The sequence below is a fragment of the Arachis stenosperma genome, chromosome 3 (assembly GCF_014773155.1).
Source record: "Arachis stenosperma cultivar V10309 chromosome 3, arast.V10309.gnm1.PFL2, whole genome shotgun sequence".
Lineage (NCBI taxonomy): Eukaryota > Viridiplantae > Streptophyta > Magnoliopsida > Fabales > Fabaceae > Arachis > Arachis stenosperma.
Genome location: NC_080379.1, coordinates 132697769 through 132719352, shown reverse-complemented (window position 1 = coordinate 132719352; position 21584 = coordinate 132697769). Strand labels below are relative to the sequence as shown.

General features: G+C 39.4%; 1 non-coding gene across 1 annotated transcript; it reads right to left on the bottom strand.

Annotated features, from left to right (window-relative positions):
• Window positions 1–256: 256 nt before the first annotated feature.
• Window positions 257–364, bottom strand: LOC130971785 (small nucleolar RNA R71). Its single transcript, XR_009082995.1, has one exon. It is a non-coding gene; the product is annotated as a small nucleolar RNA R71 (small nucleolar RNA).
• Between the last annotated feature and the right edge of the window lie 21220 nt (window positions 365–21584).

Below are 21584 nucleotides of genomic sequence, written 5' to 3'. Positions count from 1 at the left end.
AATGCAACAGAATTGCAAGTTCCATGGACTTCCATTGGAAGATCCTCATCAGTTTTTAGCTGAGTTCTTGCAAATCTGTGACACAGTCAAGACTAATGGGGTTGACCCTGAGGTCTACAGACTGATGCTATTCCCTTTTGCTGTAAGAGACAGAGCTAGGACATGGTTGGACTCTCAACCTAAAGAAAGCCTGGACTCTTGGGAAAAGCTAGTCAATGCCTTCTTGGCAAAGTTCTTTCCACCTCAAAAATTGAGTAAGCTTAGAGTGGAAGTCCAAACCTTCAGACAGAAGGATGGTGAATCCCTCTATGAAGCTTGGGAAAGATACAAACAATTAATCAGAAAATGTCCTTCTGACATGCTTTCTGAATGGAGCATCATAGGTATTTTCTATGATGGTCTCTCTGAACTATCCAAGATGTCTTTGGATAGCTCTGCTGGAGGATCTCTTCATCTGAAGAAGACGCCTACAGAGGCTCAAGAGCTAATTGAAATGGTTGCAAATAACCAATTCATGTACACTTCTGAAAGGAATCCTGTGAACAATGGGACTAGTCAGAAGAAAGGAGTTCTTGAGATTGACACTCTGAATGCCATACTGGCTCAGAATAAGATATTGACTCAACAAGTCAATTTGATTTGTCAAAGTCTGTCTGGAATGCAAAATGCACCAAGTAGTACTAAGGATGCTTCATCTGAGGAAGAAGCTTATGATCCTGAGAACCCTTCAATGGAAGAGGTGAATTACCTAGGAGAACCCTATGGAAACACCTATAATTCTTCATGGAGAAATCACCCAAATTTCTCATGGAAGAATCAAGAGAGACCTCAACAAGGTTTCGACAACAACAATGGTGGAAGAAACAGGTTTAGCAATGGCAAGCCTTTTCCATCATCTTCTCAGTAACAGACAGAGAATTCTAAGCAGAACCCCTCTGACTTAGCAACCATGGTCTCTGATCTAATCAAAACCACTCAAAGTTTCATTACTGAAACAAGGTCTTCCATTCGGAATTTGGAAGCACAAGTGGGACAGCTGAGTAAGAAAATTACTGAACTCCCTCCAAGTACTCTTCCAAGCAATACAGAAGAAAATCCAAAAGGAGAGTGCAAGGCCATCAACATGGCCGAATTTGGAGAGGAAGGAGAGGAAGTGGATGCCACTGAGGAAGACCTCAATGGGCGTGCACTGACCTCTACTGAGTTCCCCAATGAGGAACCATGGGAATCTGAGGCTCAAAATGAGACCATAGAGATTCCATTGGACTTACTTCTGCCTTTCATGAGCTCTGATGAGTATTCTTCCTCTGAAGAGGATGAGTATGTCACTGAAGAGCAAGTTGCTAAATACCTTGGGGCAATCATGAAGCTAAATGACAAGTTATTTGGAAATGAGACTTGGGAGGATGAACCTCCTTTGCTCACCAAAGAACTAGATGACTTGTCTAGGCAGAAATTACCTCAAAAGAAACAAGATCCTGGGAAGTTTTCAATACCTTGTACCATAGGCACCATGACCTTCAAGAAGGCTCTGTGTGACTTAGGGTCAAGTGTAAACCTCATGCCTCTCTCTGTAATAGAGAAGCTAGGGATCTTTGAGGTACAAGCTGCAAGAATCTCACTAGAGATGGCAGACAACTCAAGTAAACAAGCTCATGGACTTGTAGAGAATGTTTTGGTGAAAGTTGAAGACCATTACATCCCTACTGATTTCATAGTCCTAGAGACTGGGAAGTGCATGGATGAATCCATCATCCTTGGCAGACCCTTCCTAGCCACAGCAAAGGCTGTGATTGATGTTGATGGAGGTGAACTGATCATTCAAGTGAATGAAAAATCCTATGTGTTTAAGGCTCAAGGATATCCCTCTGTCACCATGGAGAAGAAGTATGAAGAGCTTCTCTCAAATCAGAGACAAACAGAGCCCCCACAGACAAACTCTAAGTTTGGTGTTGGGAGGCCACAACCAAACTCTAAGTTTGGTGTTGAACCCCCACATTCAAACTCTAAGTTTGGTGTTGGGAGGTTCCAACATTGCTCTGAGTATCTGTGAGGCTCCATGAGAGCCTTCTGTCAAGCTACTGACATTAAAGAAGCGCTTGTTGGGAGGCAACCCAATGATTATATTTTATCTATTTCTTTTGTTATTTTATGATTTTTGTAGGTTGATGATCATAAGAAGTCACAAAATCCATTGAAAAAGCAAAAACAGAATGAAAAACAGGAAGAAAAACAGCACACCCTGGAGGAAGAACTCACTGGCGTTTAAACGCCAGTGAGGCTAGCAGTTGGGCGTTTAACGCCCAGTCTGGCACCATTCTGGGCGTTTAACGCCAGAAAGGGGCACCAGACTGGCGTTAAACGCCAGGAAAGGGCAAGAACCTGGCGTTAAACGCCAGAAATGGGCACCAGCCCGGCGTTTAACGCCAGATTTGGCACAAAACGTGATTTTGAGTGCCATTTGGTGCAGGGATGACTTTTTCTTGACACCTCAGGATCTGTAGACCCCACAGGATCCCCAAACAACCCCACCACTCTCTCTTCTTCTTCACCCATTCACCAATCACCTCAATACCTCTTCCCCAAAAACCCCCACCTATCAAATCCCACTATCATCATCACTCCTTCATTTTCACACACCCTAAACACTACTTCTTCCCCTAATGGCCGAAACACAAAGCCATTCCCTTCTTCCTCATTTCTTCTTCTTCTACTCTCTTCTTTCTTCTTTTGCTCGAGGACGAGCAAACCTTCTAAGTTTGGTGTGGTAAAAGCATTGCTTTTTGTTTTTCCATAACCATTTATGGCATCAAGACCACTTCTATGAAGTTGTGGCCATGGAGAAGGGTCAACTTTGATCAAAAGGTTGGACCAAGTCCTCATAGATATCTGTGAAGAGGACGCCCAATGGAAGAGAAATTCAAGAGGGAAGCCGGTTCAACTGAGAAGGCATGACCTCAAGCCCATCACTAAGAAAAGGATGGAGCAAACAAGAGACCCCTCTCATCATGAGAGAGGAGCAACAAAGACAAGGAAGAGACATTGAGGAGCTCAAGCACTCCATAAGACCTTCAAGAGGAAGAACAAGCCGCCATCACTAAGGTGGACCCGTTCTTTAATCTCCTTGTTCTTTAATTTTGTTTTTCAAATTTTAGTGCTTTATGTTTGTCCATGTTTGTGTCTTGTGATCATTAGTGTCTTAGTGTCTATGCCTTAAAGCTATGAATATGAATCCATCACCTTTCTTAAATGAAAACTGTTTTAATCACAAAAGAACAAGAAGTACAGGATTTCAAATTCATCTTTAAAACTAGCTTAATTAGTTTGATGTGGTGACAATACTTTTTGTTTTCTGAATGTATGCTTGAACAGTGCATATGTCTTTTGAATTTGTTGTTCATGAATGTTAAAATTATTGGCTCTTGAAAGAATGATGAAAAAGGAGACATGTTACTGAGGATCTGAAAAATCATAAAAATGATTCTTGAAGCAAGAAAAAGCAGTGAATACAAAAAAAAAAGAGAAGGAGAAAAACGACAAAAAAAGGGAGAAAAAGAAAAAGAAAGAAAAAGAAAGAAATAAAAGTTGTGATCCAAGGCAATAAGAGTGTGCTTAAGAACCCTGGACACCTCTAATTGGGGACTCTAGCAAAGCTGAGTCACAATCTGAAAAGGTTCACCCAATTATGTGTCTGTGGCATGTATGTATCCGGTGGTAATACTGGAAGACAGAGTGCTTTGGGCCACGGCCAAGACTCAATAAGTAGCTGTGTTCAAGAATCATCATACTTAACTAAGAGAATCAATAACACTATCTGGATTCTGAGTTCCTAAAGAAGCCAATCATTCTGAACCTCAGAGGATAAAGTGAGATGCCAAAACTGTTTGGAGGCAAAAAGCTACTAGTCCCGCTCATTTAATTTGGAGCTATGTTTCATTGATAGTTTGGAGTCTATAGTATATTCTCTTCTTTTTATCCTATTTGATTTTCAGTTGCTTGGGGACAAGCAACAATTTAAGTTTGGTGTTGTGATGAGCGGATAATTTGTACGCTTTTTGGCATTGTTTTTAGTATGTTTTTGGTAGTTTTAGTTGAGTTCTTAGTATATTTTTATTAGTTTTTAATTAAAATTCACTTTTCTGGACTTTACTATGAGTTTGTGTGTTTTTCTGTGATTTCAGGTATTTTCTGGCTGAAATTGAGGGACCTGAGCAAAAATTTGATTCAGAGACTGAAAAGGACTGCAGATGCTGTTGGATTCTGACCTCCCTGCACTCGAAGTGGATTTTCTGGAGCTACAGAAGCCCAATTGGCGCGCTCTCAACGGCGTTGGAAAGTAGACATCCTGGGCTTTCCAGCAATATATGATAGTCCATACTTTGCCTAAGATTTAATGGCCCAAACCGGCGTTCAAAGTCACCTTCAGAATTCCCAGCGTTAAACGCCGGAACTGGCACCTAAATGGGAGTTAAACGCCCAAACTGGCATAAAAGCTGGCGTTTAACTCCAAGAAGAGTCTCTACACGAAAATGCTTCATTGCTCAGCCCAAGCACACACCAAGTGGGCCCGGAAGTGGATTTTTATGTCATTTACTCATCTCTGTACACCTTAGGCTACTAGTACTCTATATATAGGACCTTTTACTATTGTATTTTCATCTTTGGACATCTAGTTCTTAGATCATTTGGGAGGCTGGCCTCACGGCCATGCCTAGACCTTGTTCTTATGTATTTTCAACAGTGGAGTTTCTACACACCATAGATTAAGGTGTGGAGCTCTGCTGTACCTCGAGTATTAATGCAATTACTATTGTTCTTCTATTCAATTCCGCTTGTTCTTGTTCCAAGATATCACTTGTTCTTCAAATTGATGAATGTGATGATCTGTGACACTCATCATCATTCTCACTTATGAACAAGGTGACTGACAACCATTCTTGTTCTACAAGCATCCGAGGCTTAGTGAATATCTCTTGGATTCTTTAATCGGAATCTTCGTGGTATAGGCAGGACCTGATGGCGGCATTCAAGAGAATCCGGAAGGTCTAACCTTGTCTGTGGTATTCTGAGTAGGATTCAATGATTGAATGACTGTGACGTGCTTCAAACTTGTAACCTGCTGGGCGTTAGTGACAGACGCAAAAGAGGGATTCTATTCCAGTAGGGGAGGGAACCAACCGGTGATTAGCCGTACTGTGACAGAGTGCGTGAGCATTAGTTTTCACTGAGAGGATGGGAGGTAGCCATTGACAACGGTGAAACCCTACATGAGCTTGCCATGGAAAGGAGTAAGAAGGATTGGATGAAGACAGTAAGAAAGCAGAGAGACGGAAGGGAAGGCATCTTCATACGCTTGTCTGAAGCTCTCACCAATGATATACATAAGTATCTCTATCTTTATCTTTATGTTATTTTCGTTCATCACCATTATACATTTGAGTTTGCCTGACTGAGATTTACAAGGTGACCATAGCTTGCTTCATACCACCAATCTCCGTGGGATCGACCCTTACTCACGTAAGGTATTACTTGGATGACCCAGTGCACTTGCTGGTTAGTTGTGCGAAGATGTAGTGATCACAATTTCGTGCACCAAAGGTACAAAAGAATAGCAAAGCAAATTTACAACAAGAATAGAATCTAACAACAATTATTGAAAAGAATTAACAACAACAATTGAAAGAAACACATTTATTATGAATTACCTTGATTGAATTGAAAGAGAGTAGAAGAAACAAAAGTAGATCTACAACAAACACAAAAACAACATAAAAGAGATTACAACAAAGGAATGGAAGAAGAATGAATGTAACTACAAGGAATTGAGAAGTAGAAGTAGAAGAGAACATGAATTAAAATCTAGATCTAAGAACTAAACCTAATCCTAATCCTAATCCTAGAGAGAAGTGAGAGCTTCTCTCTCTAGAAACTACTTCTAACTACTTCTAAAACTAAACTATGACTAATGATAACTAACTTCCTCATTGCTCTTCAATCCTTGGCTTAAATAGAATTAGAAATGAGTTGGATTGGGCCCACAAGGCTTTAGAATTCGTTGGCCACGTATTGCTTTAAGTGGATCATATGGCAGCAACGACACGTGCGCGTATAGTGCGCGTGCACATCACCATACGTATAGCAACTATGGCAAATCTTATATCATTTTGAAGCCTCGAATGTTAGCTTTCCAACCCAACTAGAACCGCATCATTTGGACCTCTATAGTTCAAGTTAGGGTCGATTAAGTGCGAAGAGGTCGGCTTAACAGCTTTTGTGTTTCCTTTATTTCTTCATGAGTTCTCCATTTCTACGTACTTTTCCTTCATTCCCTTGGTCCAATCCTTGCCTCCTAAATCTGAAATCACTTAGCAAACATATCAAGGCATCTAATGGAATCAAGGAGAATTAGATTTAGCTATTTTAAGTCCTAAAAAGCATGTTTTCACTCTTAAGCACAATTAAAGGAGAAGTTATAAAACCATGCTATTTCAATGGATAAATGTGGGTAAAAGGTTATAAAATTCCCTAAATTCAGCACAAGATAAACCCTACAAATGGGGTTTATCAACCTCCCCACACTTAAACCAAGCATGTCCTCATGCTTAAACCAAGAATGAAGTAAAGGGTATGGCATTTATTCAATGGGAACTAACTAAATGCAATCTACCGATGTACAACTATCTAAATGAATACAATTGCTTGGTCAAAATAAATTAATTCCCAAGTAGCATATATGCACAACGGCCAAGGACTAGCAAGTCTAATCCACAATTGAATTGAGTTATTAAATATTTTTACAAACTTGCATGAAAAGTGATGATTGTAGGTTGAAACATGTAATTGAGCATCAAACCCTCACCGGATGTGTTTGCACTCTATTCGCTCAAGTGTTTAGGGTTGATTCACTCAATTCTCTCCTAATCATGCTTTCCAAGATTTGTTTTTCTTCTAACAATCAACAAATATTTCATGCGTGCATACATATATCATGAGGTCTTTTCATAGGTTGTAATGGGGCTAGGGTCAAGGTAGGATGCATATTTGGTCAAGTGAACTTAAAATTTGAATCTTTGATAAGCTTAAACTTCCCACCTAGCCTATGACATCCTATACAATTAAGCTCTAACCTAACTACCCTTTTTTTTCTCACTTTTTCACATACTCATGCATTTTCTTTTAATTTCACAACACTTGTGCATTGATCTTTATTGGACTTTACTTTGGGGCATTTTGTCCCCTTTTTATTTCTTTCTTTTATTTCTTTTTTTTCTTTCTTTTTCTATTTTTTTCTTTTTCATATTATTTTTCTCTTTTTTTTCTTTTCTTTTCTTTTTCTCATTTTTCTTTTTTTTCTTTCTATATACAAGAACATCAATGCATAAGGTTTTACATTTGATCAATATATGAGTATGTACCCAATTTCCAATATTTTCAATAACAATACAAAACTACCTTTTTATTCACCCAATGTCCCAAGATTCCCACACTTGAATGATACTCACACACACTAGCCTAAGCTAATCAAAGATCCAAATTAAGGACTTGTAGTATTTTTCGCTTTAGGCTTGTAATGTGCTAAAATTAAGAACAAGTGGGTTAATCGTAGGCTCAAAGTTGGCTAACAATGGAAGATAAAAGGTAAGGCTATTTGGGTAAGTGAGCTAATGAAATGATGGCCTCAATCATATAAATGCATGTATACACAAAATAATAGACATAAAGAATCAAACAAATCAAAGATTACAATCATAGAAAGAGAATAATGCGCACAAGAAGGAAAAATAAGTGGTTATAAGATGTAACCACACCATTAGGCTCGAATCTCACAAGCTTGTGTGTTCTTAGCTCAAAAACATGACCCATAATATATTTAATTCAAGCAAGTTTAATAAAAAGTTTTCACTCAAATCAATTGCGGTGCCCTATGGATAGAAATCTTGAAAAATTTCATTATTTTGACTAAGCTTATTGTGTATACATATGCAAAATTAAGAGAATGCAACAAAAATCCTAAAATCCTAGAATAGAATGCAAAAGTGTTGGGATTAGAAATTTGTCACCCAAAATCGCTGACCGGTCGGACGACCTCCCCACACTTAAAAGTTTGCACCGTCCTCGGTGCATTCAAAGATGAGCATGGGGGTACGGCGACTCTCCGGATTGCTACGTGTTCTTAGTCTTGCTTCTGTTATTGCTTGTGGTGCATTCGTCATGAAAGACAAAAAAAATATAACACCATAAGATGAGAAGACAAAAGCACGGAAGAATACATTGTTGGAATGAGGTAAATCACTAGAATTGAGTGAGTGAATTAATGTGACATTAATGACAAATAGGTGTGTGAATTCTAAATTGCGCGGTTTAGAACACACATTAGCATAAAAAGCTATGTCACAAAAGAAGCATGCACTTCACTTATCCTAGTGTGCTTGAGATGCTTTAAGTAAACTTGTAAAGTAAAATAAGCATTAAAGAAGCATGAAAGCATTCAAGCTAAAAACATATGGATGCATATAGTCATGAACACAATGCATTAAGGTAAATGCATAACATCATCTATCAAGAGGTTGCCTAATCGAGGAAAAGGATTCAAATCACATGATGGCTAGCTACAACATGCAATTCAAAAGAGTTATAAGCTCGAAGGCAATTCTCATCACTTGGTATTTTTCAAAAGGTAAGCATGAAAAACTCAAAACCAAGTAGTAAAATATAACCTCAATCATAGAATCCAACAAAGATTATCTAAAAAAACATTCATGCTAAAATAGCATTTAGGCAATAAGGAGGCAGCATTGCATAGTAAACAAAGTCAATAATCTAACACTTATAATGAAAAGATAGAAAATAAAATGAAAACTAAACTGAAACTAACTAATTAACTAACCAACTAACTAATTAACTAACTAAAATAAATGGTTATCCATGGTGTTTGGAAGTGTTGGATGAGGGGTAGAAGAAGGGAAGAAGAGAGGAGAAGGAAAGAAATGGAAAGAGGAGAAGAAAAGAAATGTGGTGAAGGAAGGAAATCCGCTCGTACACGCGCACGCCGCGCGTGCAGATGGTTTATTTCGAGAGTGGCGCGTACGCGTCGTGTGCGCGTGCGCGTGAGTGGGGTTATGCCAAAGGCATAACGTTGCGCAGCGCAGGCACAACTCTCGGGTCAAGGTATGGAAGGTGGAACTTCTCAATCCACGCGTACGCGTGCATGGCGCGTGCGCGTGGATGGTCAAAAATGCTTGACGCACGCGTATGCGTGTATTGCACGCACGCGTTGATGATGCTCTATTTTCAAAATTTTTCTATGTTTTTGCACCATTATAAGCATTCCAAACCTCCAAACAGCTACCAAAACACCTTAAAACCTTATTTAACATACTAAACTATCAACTATACTCAACTAACTAAACAAAATATGAAATCAACTAAATTCTACACTATTTACAAAAAGGAAAATGAAAGGATGTTACCATGGTGGGGTGTCTCCCACCTAGCACTTTTGTTTATTGTCCTTAAGTTGGACTTATGGGGAGCTCCTCATCAAGGTGGCTTGTGCTTGTATTCATCTTGGAACTCCCACCAATGCTTGGTTCTCCATTGTGCCCCAAGATTCTTCATGGATTGAGCCAAGTCTTGATGGAGTTCTTCACAAGCTTGGGACTCTCAAAGTTGGTCCTCTTTTTCTAATCCTAGATCCCACACTTTATTTTCACACCCATCTTGAAGTTGATCATCATTATTAATCCATCCGGGTGGTAAGCAAGATGAATTCTCAAGGTGATACCAAACTCTCCTTTTAGACCCATTCAAGTGAGCACTAGCCTAACCCTTGCACCTAAGCTTTGAAGTATCAACCAAAATGAGCCTTGATTTACAACGCCATCTACTAAACATTCTTCTCTTTCGCTTTATCTCACAAATCATCCTAAGTTGACCATCCATTTCAAGTAAACCATACTCAAGTGGGGTAATAAAGCTAATAGAAATGAGTTTTACCCACTCAAGTGAAGGAATAGATGACAACCTAGGCAAAGAAGCTTCCAAAGATCTTGACAAAGCGCACTCAACTTCCGTTCTTCTTTTTCTAAGGGCTTCCACCTCTCCACAAGATTTTTCAAATTCAATCCTTTGTTCATTGGTTCACAAAATTGTGATCATCAATGGTGCCATCAACATGGTACGCTCAATTGCAATCTCAACTCTTTATCACAACTTCGCACAACTAACCAGCAAGTGCACTGGGTCGTCCAAGTAATAAACCTTACGCGAGTAAGGGTCGATCCCACGAAGATTGTTGGTATGAAGCAAGCTATGGTCATCTTGTAAATCTCAGTCAGGCGGATTCAAATGGTTATGGAGGATTAATGATTAAAAGATGAATAAAACATAAAATAAGGATAGAGATACTTATGTAATTCATTGGTGAGAATTTTAGATAAGCGTATGGAGATGCTCTGTCCCTTCAGTCTCTCTGCTTTCCTACTGTCTTCATCCAATCCTTCTTACTCCTTTCCACAGCAAGCTGTATGTTGGGCATCACCGTTGTTAGTGGCTACAGTCCCGTCCTCTCAGTGAAAATGTTCAACGCGCTCTGTCACAGCACGGCTAATCATCTGTCGGTTCTCAATCAGGTTGGAATAGAATCCAGTGATTCTTTTGCGTCTGTCACTAACGCCCAGCCTTCAGGAGTTTGAAGCTCGTCACAGTCATTCAATCCTTGAATCCTACTCAGAATACCACAGACAAGGTTTAGACCTTCCAGATTCTCTTGAATGCCGCCATCAATTCTAGCTTATACTACGAAGATTCCGATTAAGGGATCTAAGAGATACACATTCAAGCCTTGTTTGCTTGTAGAACAGAAGTGGTTGTCAGGCACGCGTTCATAAGTGAGAATGATGATGAGCGTCACATAATCATCACATTCATCAAGTTCTTGAGTGTGAATGAATATCTTGGAATAAGACTAAGCTGAATTGAATAGAAGAACAATAGTAATTGCATTAATACTCGAGGTACAGCAGAGCTCCACACCTTAATCTATGGTGTGTAGAAACTCCACCGTTGAAAATACATAAGAACAAGGTCTAGGCATGGCCGTGAGGCCAGCCCCCATAATCTAAGAACTAGACGTCCAAAGATGATCAAAAGATCTAAAATGATCTAAAGATGATCAAATACAATAGCAAAAGGTCCTATTTGTAGAGAACTAGTAGCTTAGGGTTTACAAAGATGAGTAAATGACATAAAAATCCACTTCCGGGCCCACTTGGTGTGTGCTTGGGCTGAGCATTGAAGCTTTCATGTGTAGAGACTTTTCTTGGAGTTAAACGCCAACTTTTGTGCCAGTTTGGGCGTTTAACTTCCATTCTTGTGCCAGTTCCGGCGTTTTACGCCAGAATTCTTGAGCTGACTTGGAACGCCTGTTTGGGCTATCAAATCTCGTAAAAAGTATGGACTATTAAACATTGCTGAAAAGCCCAGGATGTCTACTTTCCAACGCAATTGAGAGCGCGCCAATTGGGCTTCTGTAGCTCCAGAAAATCCACTTCGAGTGCAGGGAGGTCAGAAGCCAACAGCATCTGTAGTCCTTTTCAGCCTCTGAATCAGATTTTTGCTCAGGTCCCTCAATTTCAGCCAGAAAATACCTAAAATCATAGAAAAACACACAAACTCATAGTAAAGTCCAGAAAAGTGAATTTTAACTAAAAACTAATAAAAATATAATAAAAACTAACTAGAACATACTAAAAACATACTAAAAAAATGCCAAAAAGCATAAATTATCCGCTCATCATTCATCAATTTCATTTAACTCTTCTCCATCACTTAAATCATAAATGGGAGGTTGAGAGAAATCTACGTCCACATCGCTCTCTTCTTCATCGGGAGAAGGTTCTTCAAGTTCAAAGGATTCACCACCATTAGGATTTGATGCTTGATTTTCATCTCCAAGGGAACTCAATTCTTGCTCCATTCCTTCCAAGTCTTCATATGGGATATGCCTTGGAGGTTGTGCACATTCCTCCTCAACATAAACTTCAATCTTCTTGGAGGGGTTTTCTTCAACTCTAGGTTCCCATGGAGGTTCCGTATCTCCTAAGTCTTCAACCACTTCTTCCTTTTCTTCAATGGTAATAGGTTCCTCCAATTGTTCTAACACAAAGTAGCATTCCTCCTTTTCCACCAGAGTTTCCAATCTCTCCTTCATGCCATGTTTCTCTTTAGATTCTCCACATGTAGCCATGGGAGTTCCTTGAGTGTCCAAGCATTGGGAGGCTAATTGATTTGTTACCGCATCCAAGACGGCCAAGAAATTTTGCACATCCCTTTTCATCTCTTTTTGCCCTTGAACAAGAACACCAAGGGTTTCATCCATTAGAGATTGGGGTGGGTGGAAGGGTTCCTCATTTTGGAGAAAGGGTTCATAATAGGAAGGTGGTTCTTCTTGGTAGAGTTGTGGTGGTTCAATGTTTTCCATTCTTTCCACTTGTTGCACAACACACTCCATGGTTGCTTGAAATTGATCCAATGCTTTCTTGAGATGATCCCTTGACTCTTGTTCCTCTTGGATAATATGATTAGGATCATGTGGCTCTTGGATCAATGGATATGAGTATTCTTCCATGGAAGGTTGTGGTGGAAAGTAGTATTCATCTTGTGGTTGAAAATTTTTATATATTAGAGGTGGTTCATCTTGGTAATAATGTGGAGGAGGTGGCTCTTGAAAATATTGATGTTGGAATGGTGGTGGCTCTATATGTGGTTCATATGGCTCATATGGTTGTTGGTAGGATGGATATGGATTAGGGTCATATGAAGGTGGTTGGTAAGAAGGGGCTTGTGAGTATGGTTAAGAGTTATGTTGAGGATATGGTTCATAGGCATATGGTGGTGGTTCTTGAAAGTCACAAGGTGATTCACCATAGCCATTGGATTGATATGTATCATAGAATGGCTCTTCTTCATAGTGCATTGGTGGAAGTTGTTGCCAAGAGGTTGATCATATGCATATGGCTCCTCCCACCTTTAGATATCCCATCCTTGATACACATTCTCATTATAGTTCTCATTACCTACAACATAGTTGTAACTACACTCATAGCCAAAGTGAGAATTCATGATAGCAAGAGAGGGCAAGAACAAAAAAAATAGTAACAATTAAAGAGAACAAACTAAAAACTAACAAAGAAGCAAAAAGCAAGCATATTCATAATATTCACATATATACAATAACCAATAACACAACACCATTGCAATTCCCTGGCAACGGCGCCATTTTGATGATTGGATTTTTGATGGTATAGAATTTCACAAATGAATTCTCGTTGCAAGTATAGTTTCTAAACCAATCAATAATCTTTTCATACAAAAAGTTGTTTGTCACTAGTACAAACCCCTAAATTTATAAACCGAAGTATTGAACCTCGGGTCGTTCTCCCTAGGAATTACAATAAAGTGTCTTGTTATTGGTTATGAGTTATTTTGGAGTTTTTGAGATTTTAGACAAGAAATATAAATGGCAAAGGAAATAAACTAACAACTAACAAAGCTCTTGGCAAGATATGAGAACTAGAAGTCCTATCCTAGTTATTCTCCTCAATTGTGATAACAAATTGTCCATTACTCCCACTTAGTTAACCTCTAACCATGGAGGAAAGTCAAGTGGATGAATCAATTTGATTCCTCAAGTCCTAATCAACTCCTAAAGGAAAGACTAGCTTTAGAGGCATTCAAATCAATTAGCAACTTCTAATTATCAACCAACAAAGGAATTAGATAACTCAAGAGTCACTAATTACTCAACCAAAGCCAAGAGGAACAAAATCTATACTAAAATCCAACCAAGCATTTCATCAAACACTTGGAAGGTACAAAAGAATAGCAAAGCAAATTGACAACAAGAATAGAATCTAACAACAATTATTGAAAGGAATTAACAACAACAATTGAAAGAAAAACATTTATTATGAATTACCTTGATTGAATTGAAAGAGAGTAGAAGAAACAAAAGTAAATCTACTACAAACACAAGAACAACATAAAAGAGATTACAACAAAGGAATGGAAGAAGAATGAATGTAACTACAAGGAATTGAGAAGTAGAAGTAGAAGAGAACATGAATTAAAATCTAGATCTAAGAACTAAACCTAATCCTAATCCTAATCCTAGAGAGAAGTGAGAGCTTCTCTCTCTAGAAACTACTTCTAACTACTTCTAAAACTAAACTATGACTAATGATAACTAACTTCCTCATCCCTCTTCAATCCTTGTCTTAAATAGCATTAGAAATGAGCTGGATTGGGCCCACAAGGCTTTAGAATTCGCTGGCCACATATTGCTTTAAGTGGATCATATGGCAGCAACGACGTGTGCGTGTACAGTGCACATGCGCATCACTATACTTGTAGCAACTATGGAAAATCTTATATCATTTTGAAGCCCCAGATGTTAGCTTTCCAACCCAACTAGAACCGCATCATTTGGACCTCTGTAGCTCAAGTTATGGTCGATTAAGTGCGAAGAGGTTGGCTTGACAGCTTTTGCGTTTCCTTTATTTCTTAATGAGTTCTCCATTTCTACATGCTTTTCCTTCATTCCCTTGGTCCAATCCTTGCCTCCTAAATCTGAAATCACTTAGCAAACATATCAAGGCATCTAATGGAATCAAGGAGAATTAGATTTAGCTATTTTAAGTCCTAAAAAGCATGTTTTCACTCTTAAGCACAATTAAAGGAGAAGTTATAAAACCATGCAATTTCAATGGATAAATGTGGGTAAAAGGTTATAAAATCCCTTAAATCCAACACAAGATAAACCCTACAAATGAAGTTTATCAGTATGCAAACATAACATCTGTAAGCAACCTCAGTCTTACAGGTGAGGCTCTCCAATGTATGTATCAATAACATCTGTAAGCAACCTCCGTCTTACAAGTGCGACCATTGATGCACGAATTTGTAATCCACACAACTAACCAGCAAGTGCACTGGGTCGTCCAAGTAATACCTTACGTGAGTAAGGGTCGATCCCACGGAGATTATTGGTTTGAAGCAAGCTATATTTATTTTATTAATCTTAGTCAGGAGGCCAATAGGATTATAAGTGAAATTACTAGATTTGATTTTAAAAATAAAAGAGAATAACAGCTTTACTTGTTGTGCAGTAATGAGAAATATGTTGGAGTTTTGGAGATGCTTTGTCCTTCGAACTTCAACTCTTCCTTAAAATCCTTCAACACACGCAAGGCTCCTTCCATGGCAAGCTCTATGTAGGGGGTCACCGTTGTCAATGGCTACTTCCCATCCTCTCAGTGAAAACGTTCCTATGCTCTGTTACAGCACGGCTAATCATCTGTCGGTTCTCAATCAGGTTGGAATAGAATCCATTGATTCTTTTGCGTCTGTCACTAACGCCCAGCCTTCAGGAATTTGAAGCTCGTCACAGTCATTTAATCCCAGAATCCTACTCGGAATACCACGGACAAGGTTTAGACTTTCCGGATTCTCATGAATGCCGCCATCAATCCGGCTTATACCACGAAGATTCTGATCAAGGAATCTAAGAGATACTCATTCAATTTGATGTAGAATGGAGGTGGTTGTCAGGCACATGTTCATGGATTGAGGAAGGTGATGAGTGTCACGGATCATCACCTTCTCCATACTTAAGCGCGAATGAACATCTTAGATAAGAACAAGTGTGTTTGAATGTAAAACGAAGGAATTGTATTAATTCATCGAGACGCTGCAGAGCTCCTCACCCCCAACAATGGAGTTTAGAGACTCATGCCGTCAAAAAGTATGTAATTCAGATCTGAAAATGTCATGAGGTACAAGATAAGTCTCTAAAAGTTGTTTAAATAGTAAACTAGTATCCTAGGTTTACAGAATATGAGTAAACTAAGATAATTGGTGCAGAAATCCACTTCTGGGGCCCACTTGGTGTGTGCTGGGGCTGAGACTAAAGCTATCCACGAGTAGAGGCTTTTCTTGGAGTTAAACTCCAAGTTATGACGTGTTTTGGGCGTTCAACTCCGGATCATGACGTGTTTCTGGCGTTTAACTCCAGACAGCAGCATGTACTTGGAGTTCAACGCCAAGTTACGTCGTCTATCCTCGCGCAAAGTATGGACTATTATATATTGCTGGAAAGCCCTGGATGTCTACTTTCCAACGCCATTGAGAGCGCGCCAATTGGATTCCTGTAGCTCCAGAAAATCCATTTCGAGTGCAGGGAGGTCAGGATCCAACAGCATCAGCAGTCCTTTTTCAGCCTAAGTCAGATTTTTGCTCAGCTCCCTCAATTTCAGCCAGAAAATACCTGAAATCACAGAAAAATACACACACTCATAGTAAAGTCCAGAAATATGATTTTTGCCTAAAAACTAATAATATTTAACTAAAAACTAATTAAAACATGCTAAAATCTACATGAAATTACCCCCAAAAAGCGTATAAAATATCCGCTCATCACAACACCAAACTTAAACTGTTGCTTGTCCTCAAGAAACTAGATAAATAAAATAGGATGAAAAGAAATTAAGAAACAATAATATCTCAGAGTTTCAAGTGAAGCTCAGATTCTAATTAGATGAGCGGGACTAGTAGCTTTTTTCTTCTGAACAGTTTTGGCATCTCACTTTATCCTTTGAAATTCAGAATGATTGGCATCCGTAGGAACTCAGAATTTAGATAGTATTATTGATTCTCCTAGTTTAGTATGTTGATTCTTGAACACAGCTACTTTATGAGTCTTGGCCGTGGCCCTAAGCACTTTGTTTTCCAGTATTACCACCGGATACATAAATGCCACAGACACATAATTGGGTGAACCTTTTCAGATTGTGACTCAGCTTTGCTAGAGTCCCCAATTAGAGGTGTCCAGAGTTCTTAAGCACACTCTTTTGCTTTGGATCACGACTTTAACCACTCACTCTCAAGCTTTTCACTTGGACCTGCATGCCACAAGCACATGGTTAGGGACAGCTTAATTTAGCCGCTTAGGCCTGAATTTATTTCCTTGGGCCCTCCTATCCATTAATGCTCAAAGTCTTGGATCCTTTTTACCCTTGCCTTTTGGTTTTAAGGGCTATTGGCTTTTTCTACTGCTCCTTCTTTTTTTTTTTTTTGATTGCTTTTTCTTGCTTCAAGAATCAATTTCATGATTTTTCAAATCATCAATAATATTTTTCGTGTTCCTCATTCTTTCAGGAGCCAACAATTTTAACATTCATAAAATTCAATATCAAAAATATGCACTGTTCAAGCATTCATTCAGAAGACAAAAAGTATTGCCACCACATATAAATAATTAGAATTTTCCTTATTAAGAACTCGAAAAAATTAAATTGCCTCTTTATTCTACAAATCTACTATTTTATTCATGTTTGATGATGATGAGAAAAATAAGTTATAACTTAATTGGAAATAAAGCCAAAATAGATATGCTAATTACTACTACTCCTATATAACTTCTAAGGTAAAATCCTATAATAATACTATCACAGAGTTAAAGCTAGAATTAGAACTTAACAACCTGTATTTTGGGAAGTGGATGTTCCTCTAGTCTGTGGGGTGCCTTCAAGAATTAATTTCTGACGCTTCAGCTCCCTTAAGTTCACATCCTTGCTCTTCCTGTTCCCTTAGGTGCCATGATCTTAATGAGTTTTAGCTCAGTGATCATGGCAAATCACACCAAACTTAGAGGTTTGCTTGTCCTCAAGCAAAAGAAAGGAAAAGAGAGGAGTAGATGGAGAGGCAGTTTCGAAAAAGATAAGATGAGTTGAAAAAGATATGAGAAGAAATTAAAAATATTTGAAAAAAAAATTAGATTGGAAAAAGATTTGTGTTTATGAATTAAGATACATTTGATATTTTTGAAAAAGGGATTTTAGAAATTAGGGTTTTTAGAAAACTAATTTGATTTTGAAGGATGACATTTTGAAGCATGTTTATGCAAGAAATCATGAATTGAAACATAAAAATTTAGAAAAATTGTAAAGAAAACGAATTTTACCTCCTCCCCACCATCCTAGCGTTAAACGCCCAAACGCTGCATGTTTTGGGCATTTAACGCCCAAATGTTGCTTCTCCTGGGCGTTCAACGCCCAGCTGATGCTTCTTGCTGGCGTTGAACGCCAGGAAGTCCTTTGTCACTGGGCGTTTTTCTGAACGCCCAGGACGCTGTCAATTTGGCGTTAAACGCCCAGAAGGTGCTTCTTTCTGGCGTTCAACGCCCAGAAGATGCTCCTTTCTAGCGTTTAACGCCCAGATGGCTACCCTTACTGGCGTTGAACGCCCAGTGGGTGCTTCTTTTGGGCGTTCAACGCCCAAAATGTTTCTTACTGGCTTTTTCACGCCATTGAGCTTCCAAATTTCCCTGTAACTCTGTGAATTCAATCAATTGCTATTTTTACCCTTTGAAGATACTTGGACATATACCTGTAAAAAAAGGAAATTTATTTAATTAGTAAATAAACTTTGTAAATGGCTGGGTTGCCTCCCAGCAAGCGCTTCTTTATTGTCTTTAGCTGGACTACCGCTGAGCTCTAATCAAGTCTCAGTTTTGAGCATTCTTGCTCGAAGTTACTTTCAAGATAATGTTTAATTCTCTGTCCATTAACAATGAACTTTTTGTTAGAGTCATTATCCTGAAGCTCTACGTATCCATATGGTGATACACTTGTAATTACATATGGACCTCTCCACCGGGATTTTAATTTCCCAGGGAATAATTTGAGCCTAGAATTAAATAGCAAAACTTTCTGCCCCGGCTCAAAGACTCTGGATGACAATTTCTTATCATGCCATCTTTTCGCTTTCTCTTTGTAAATCTTTGCATTCTCGAAAGCATTGAGTCTAAATTCCTCTAGCTCATTTAACTGGAGCAATCATTTTTCTCCAGCTAACTTGGCATCAAGGTTTAGGAATCTGGTTGCCCAATAGGCCTTGTGTTCCAGTTCCACTGGCAAGTGGCATGCCTTTCCATATACAAGCTGGTATGGAGAGGTCCCTATAGGGTCTTGAATGCTGTTCTGTATGCCCACAGAGCATCATCCAAGCTTCTTGCCCAATCCCTTCTACGGTTAATTACAGTCCGTTCCAGGATTCTTTTGAGTTCTCTATTTGAGACTTCAGCTTGCCCATTAGTTTGTGGATGATATGGAGTAGCTACCCTGTGGCTAACTCCATAACGAACCAGAGCAGCATAAAGCTGTTTATTGCAGAAATGAGTGCCCCCATCACTAATTAACACTCTAGGGATACCAAATCTGCTGAAGATGTGTTTCTGGAGGAATTTTAACACTGTTTTAGTGTCATTGGTGGGTGTTGCAATAGCCTCCACCCATTTGGATACATAATCCACTGCCACCAGAATATAAGTGTTTGAGTATGATGGTGGGAAAGGTCCCATGAAGTCAATGCCCCATACATCAAACAACTCAATCTCCAGGATCCCTTGCTGAGGCATGGCGTAACTGTGAGGTAGATTGCCAGATCTTTGGCAACTGTCACAATTAAGTACATACACTCGGGAGTCTTTATAGAGAGTGGGCCAGTAGAAGCCACTTTGGAGGACTCTTGTGGCTGTTCGCTCACTTCCAAAATGTCCTCCATACTGTGATCCATGGCAGTGCCATAGGATCTTCTGTGCTTCTTCCTTAGGCACACATCTACGGATTACTCCGTCTGCACATCTCTTAAAGAGATACGGCTCATCTCAAAGATAATACTTTGCATCCGTGATCAGCTTCTTTATTTGCTGTCTACTGTACTCTTTGGGTATAAATCTCACTGCCTTGTAGTTTACAATGTCTGCAAACCATGGTGCTTCCTGGATGGCAAAGAGTTGCTCATCCGGAAAGGTTTCAGAGATCTCAGTGAGAGGGGGAGACGCCCCTTCTACTGGTTCTATTCGGGATAGGTGGTCTGCTACCTGATTCTCCATCCCTTTTCTGTCTCTTATTTCTATATCAAACTCTTGCAGAAGCAACACCCATCTTATAAGTCTGGGTTTTGAATCCTGCTTTGTGAGTAGATATTTAAGAGCAGCATGATCAGTGTACACAATCACCTTTGATCCTACTAAATAGGATCTGAATTTGTCAAAGGCGTAAACCACTGCAAGTAGCTCTTTTTCTGTGGTTGTGTAATTCTTCTGTGCGTCATTTAAAACACGGCTAGCATAGTAAATGACGTGCAGAAGCTTGTCATGCCTTTGTCCCAACACTGCACCAATAGCATGGTCACTGGCATCACACATTAATTCAAATGGTAATGTCCAGTCTGGTGCAGAGATGATTGGTGCTGTAACCAATTTAGCTTTCAGAGACTCAAATGCTTGTAGACACTCCTTATCAAAGATAAATGGCGTGTCAGGAGCTAGCAGGTTGCTTAGAGGTTTGGCAATTTTTGAAAAATCTTTTATAAACCTCCTATAGAATCCTGCATGCCCCAGAAAGCTTCTGATTGCCTTAACATTGGTGGGTGGTGGTAATTTTTCAATTACTTCAACTTTAGCTTGATCCACCTCTATTCCCTTGTTCGAGATTTTGTGCCCAAGGACAATTCCTTCAGTCACCATAAAGTGACACTTTTCCCAGTTTAAAACCAGGTTGGTCTCTTGGCATCTCTTTAGAACAACTGCTAAATGGTTAAGGCAGGAGCTGAATGAGTCTCCAAACACTGAAAAGTCATCCATAAAGACTTCCAGAAATTTTTCCACCATATTAGAGAAAATTGAGAGCATGCACCTCTGAAAGGTTGCAGGTGCATTGCATAGCCCAAATGGCATCCTTCTGTATGCAAATACTCCAGATGGGCATGTGAATGCCGTTTTCTCCTGATCCTGGGGATCTACTGCAATTTGATTATAACCTGAATATCCATCCAGGAAGCAGTAGTATTCATGACCTGCTAGTCTTTCTAGCATCTGGTCTATGAATGGTAAAGGAAAATGATCCTTTCTGGTAGCTGTATTGAGCCTTCTGTAATCAATACACATGCGCCACCCAGTAACTGTTCCTGTAGGAACCAGTTCATTTTTTTCATTATGAAGCACTGTCATGCCACCTTTCTTAGGGACGACTTGGACAGGGCTCACCCAGGGGCTGTCAGAAATAGGATAAATAATCCCAGCCTCTAGTAATTTAGTGACCTCTTTCTGCACTACTTCCTTCATGGCTGGGTTCAGCCGCCTTTGTGGTTGAACCACTGGCTTGGCGTCACCCTCCAGTAGGATCTTGTGCATGCATCTAGCTGGGCTAATGCCCTTAAGATCACTGATGGACCACCCAAGAGCTGTCTTGTGTGTCCTTAGCACTTGAATCAGTGCTTCCTCTTCCTGTGGCTCTAAGGTAGAGCTTATGATTACAGGAAAGGTATCACCTTCTCCCAAGAATGCATATTTTAGGGAAGGTGGTAATGGTTTGAGCTCGGGTTTAGGAGGTTTCTCCTCTTCCTGAGGGATTTTCAGAGGTTCTACTATTTTCTCTGACTCCTCCAGATCAGGCTGGACGTCTTTAAGGATGTCCTCTAGCTCTGATTCGGGACTCTCAGCCATATTGACCTCTCTTACCAGA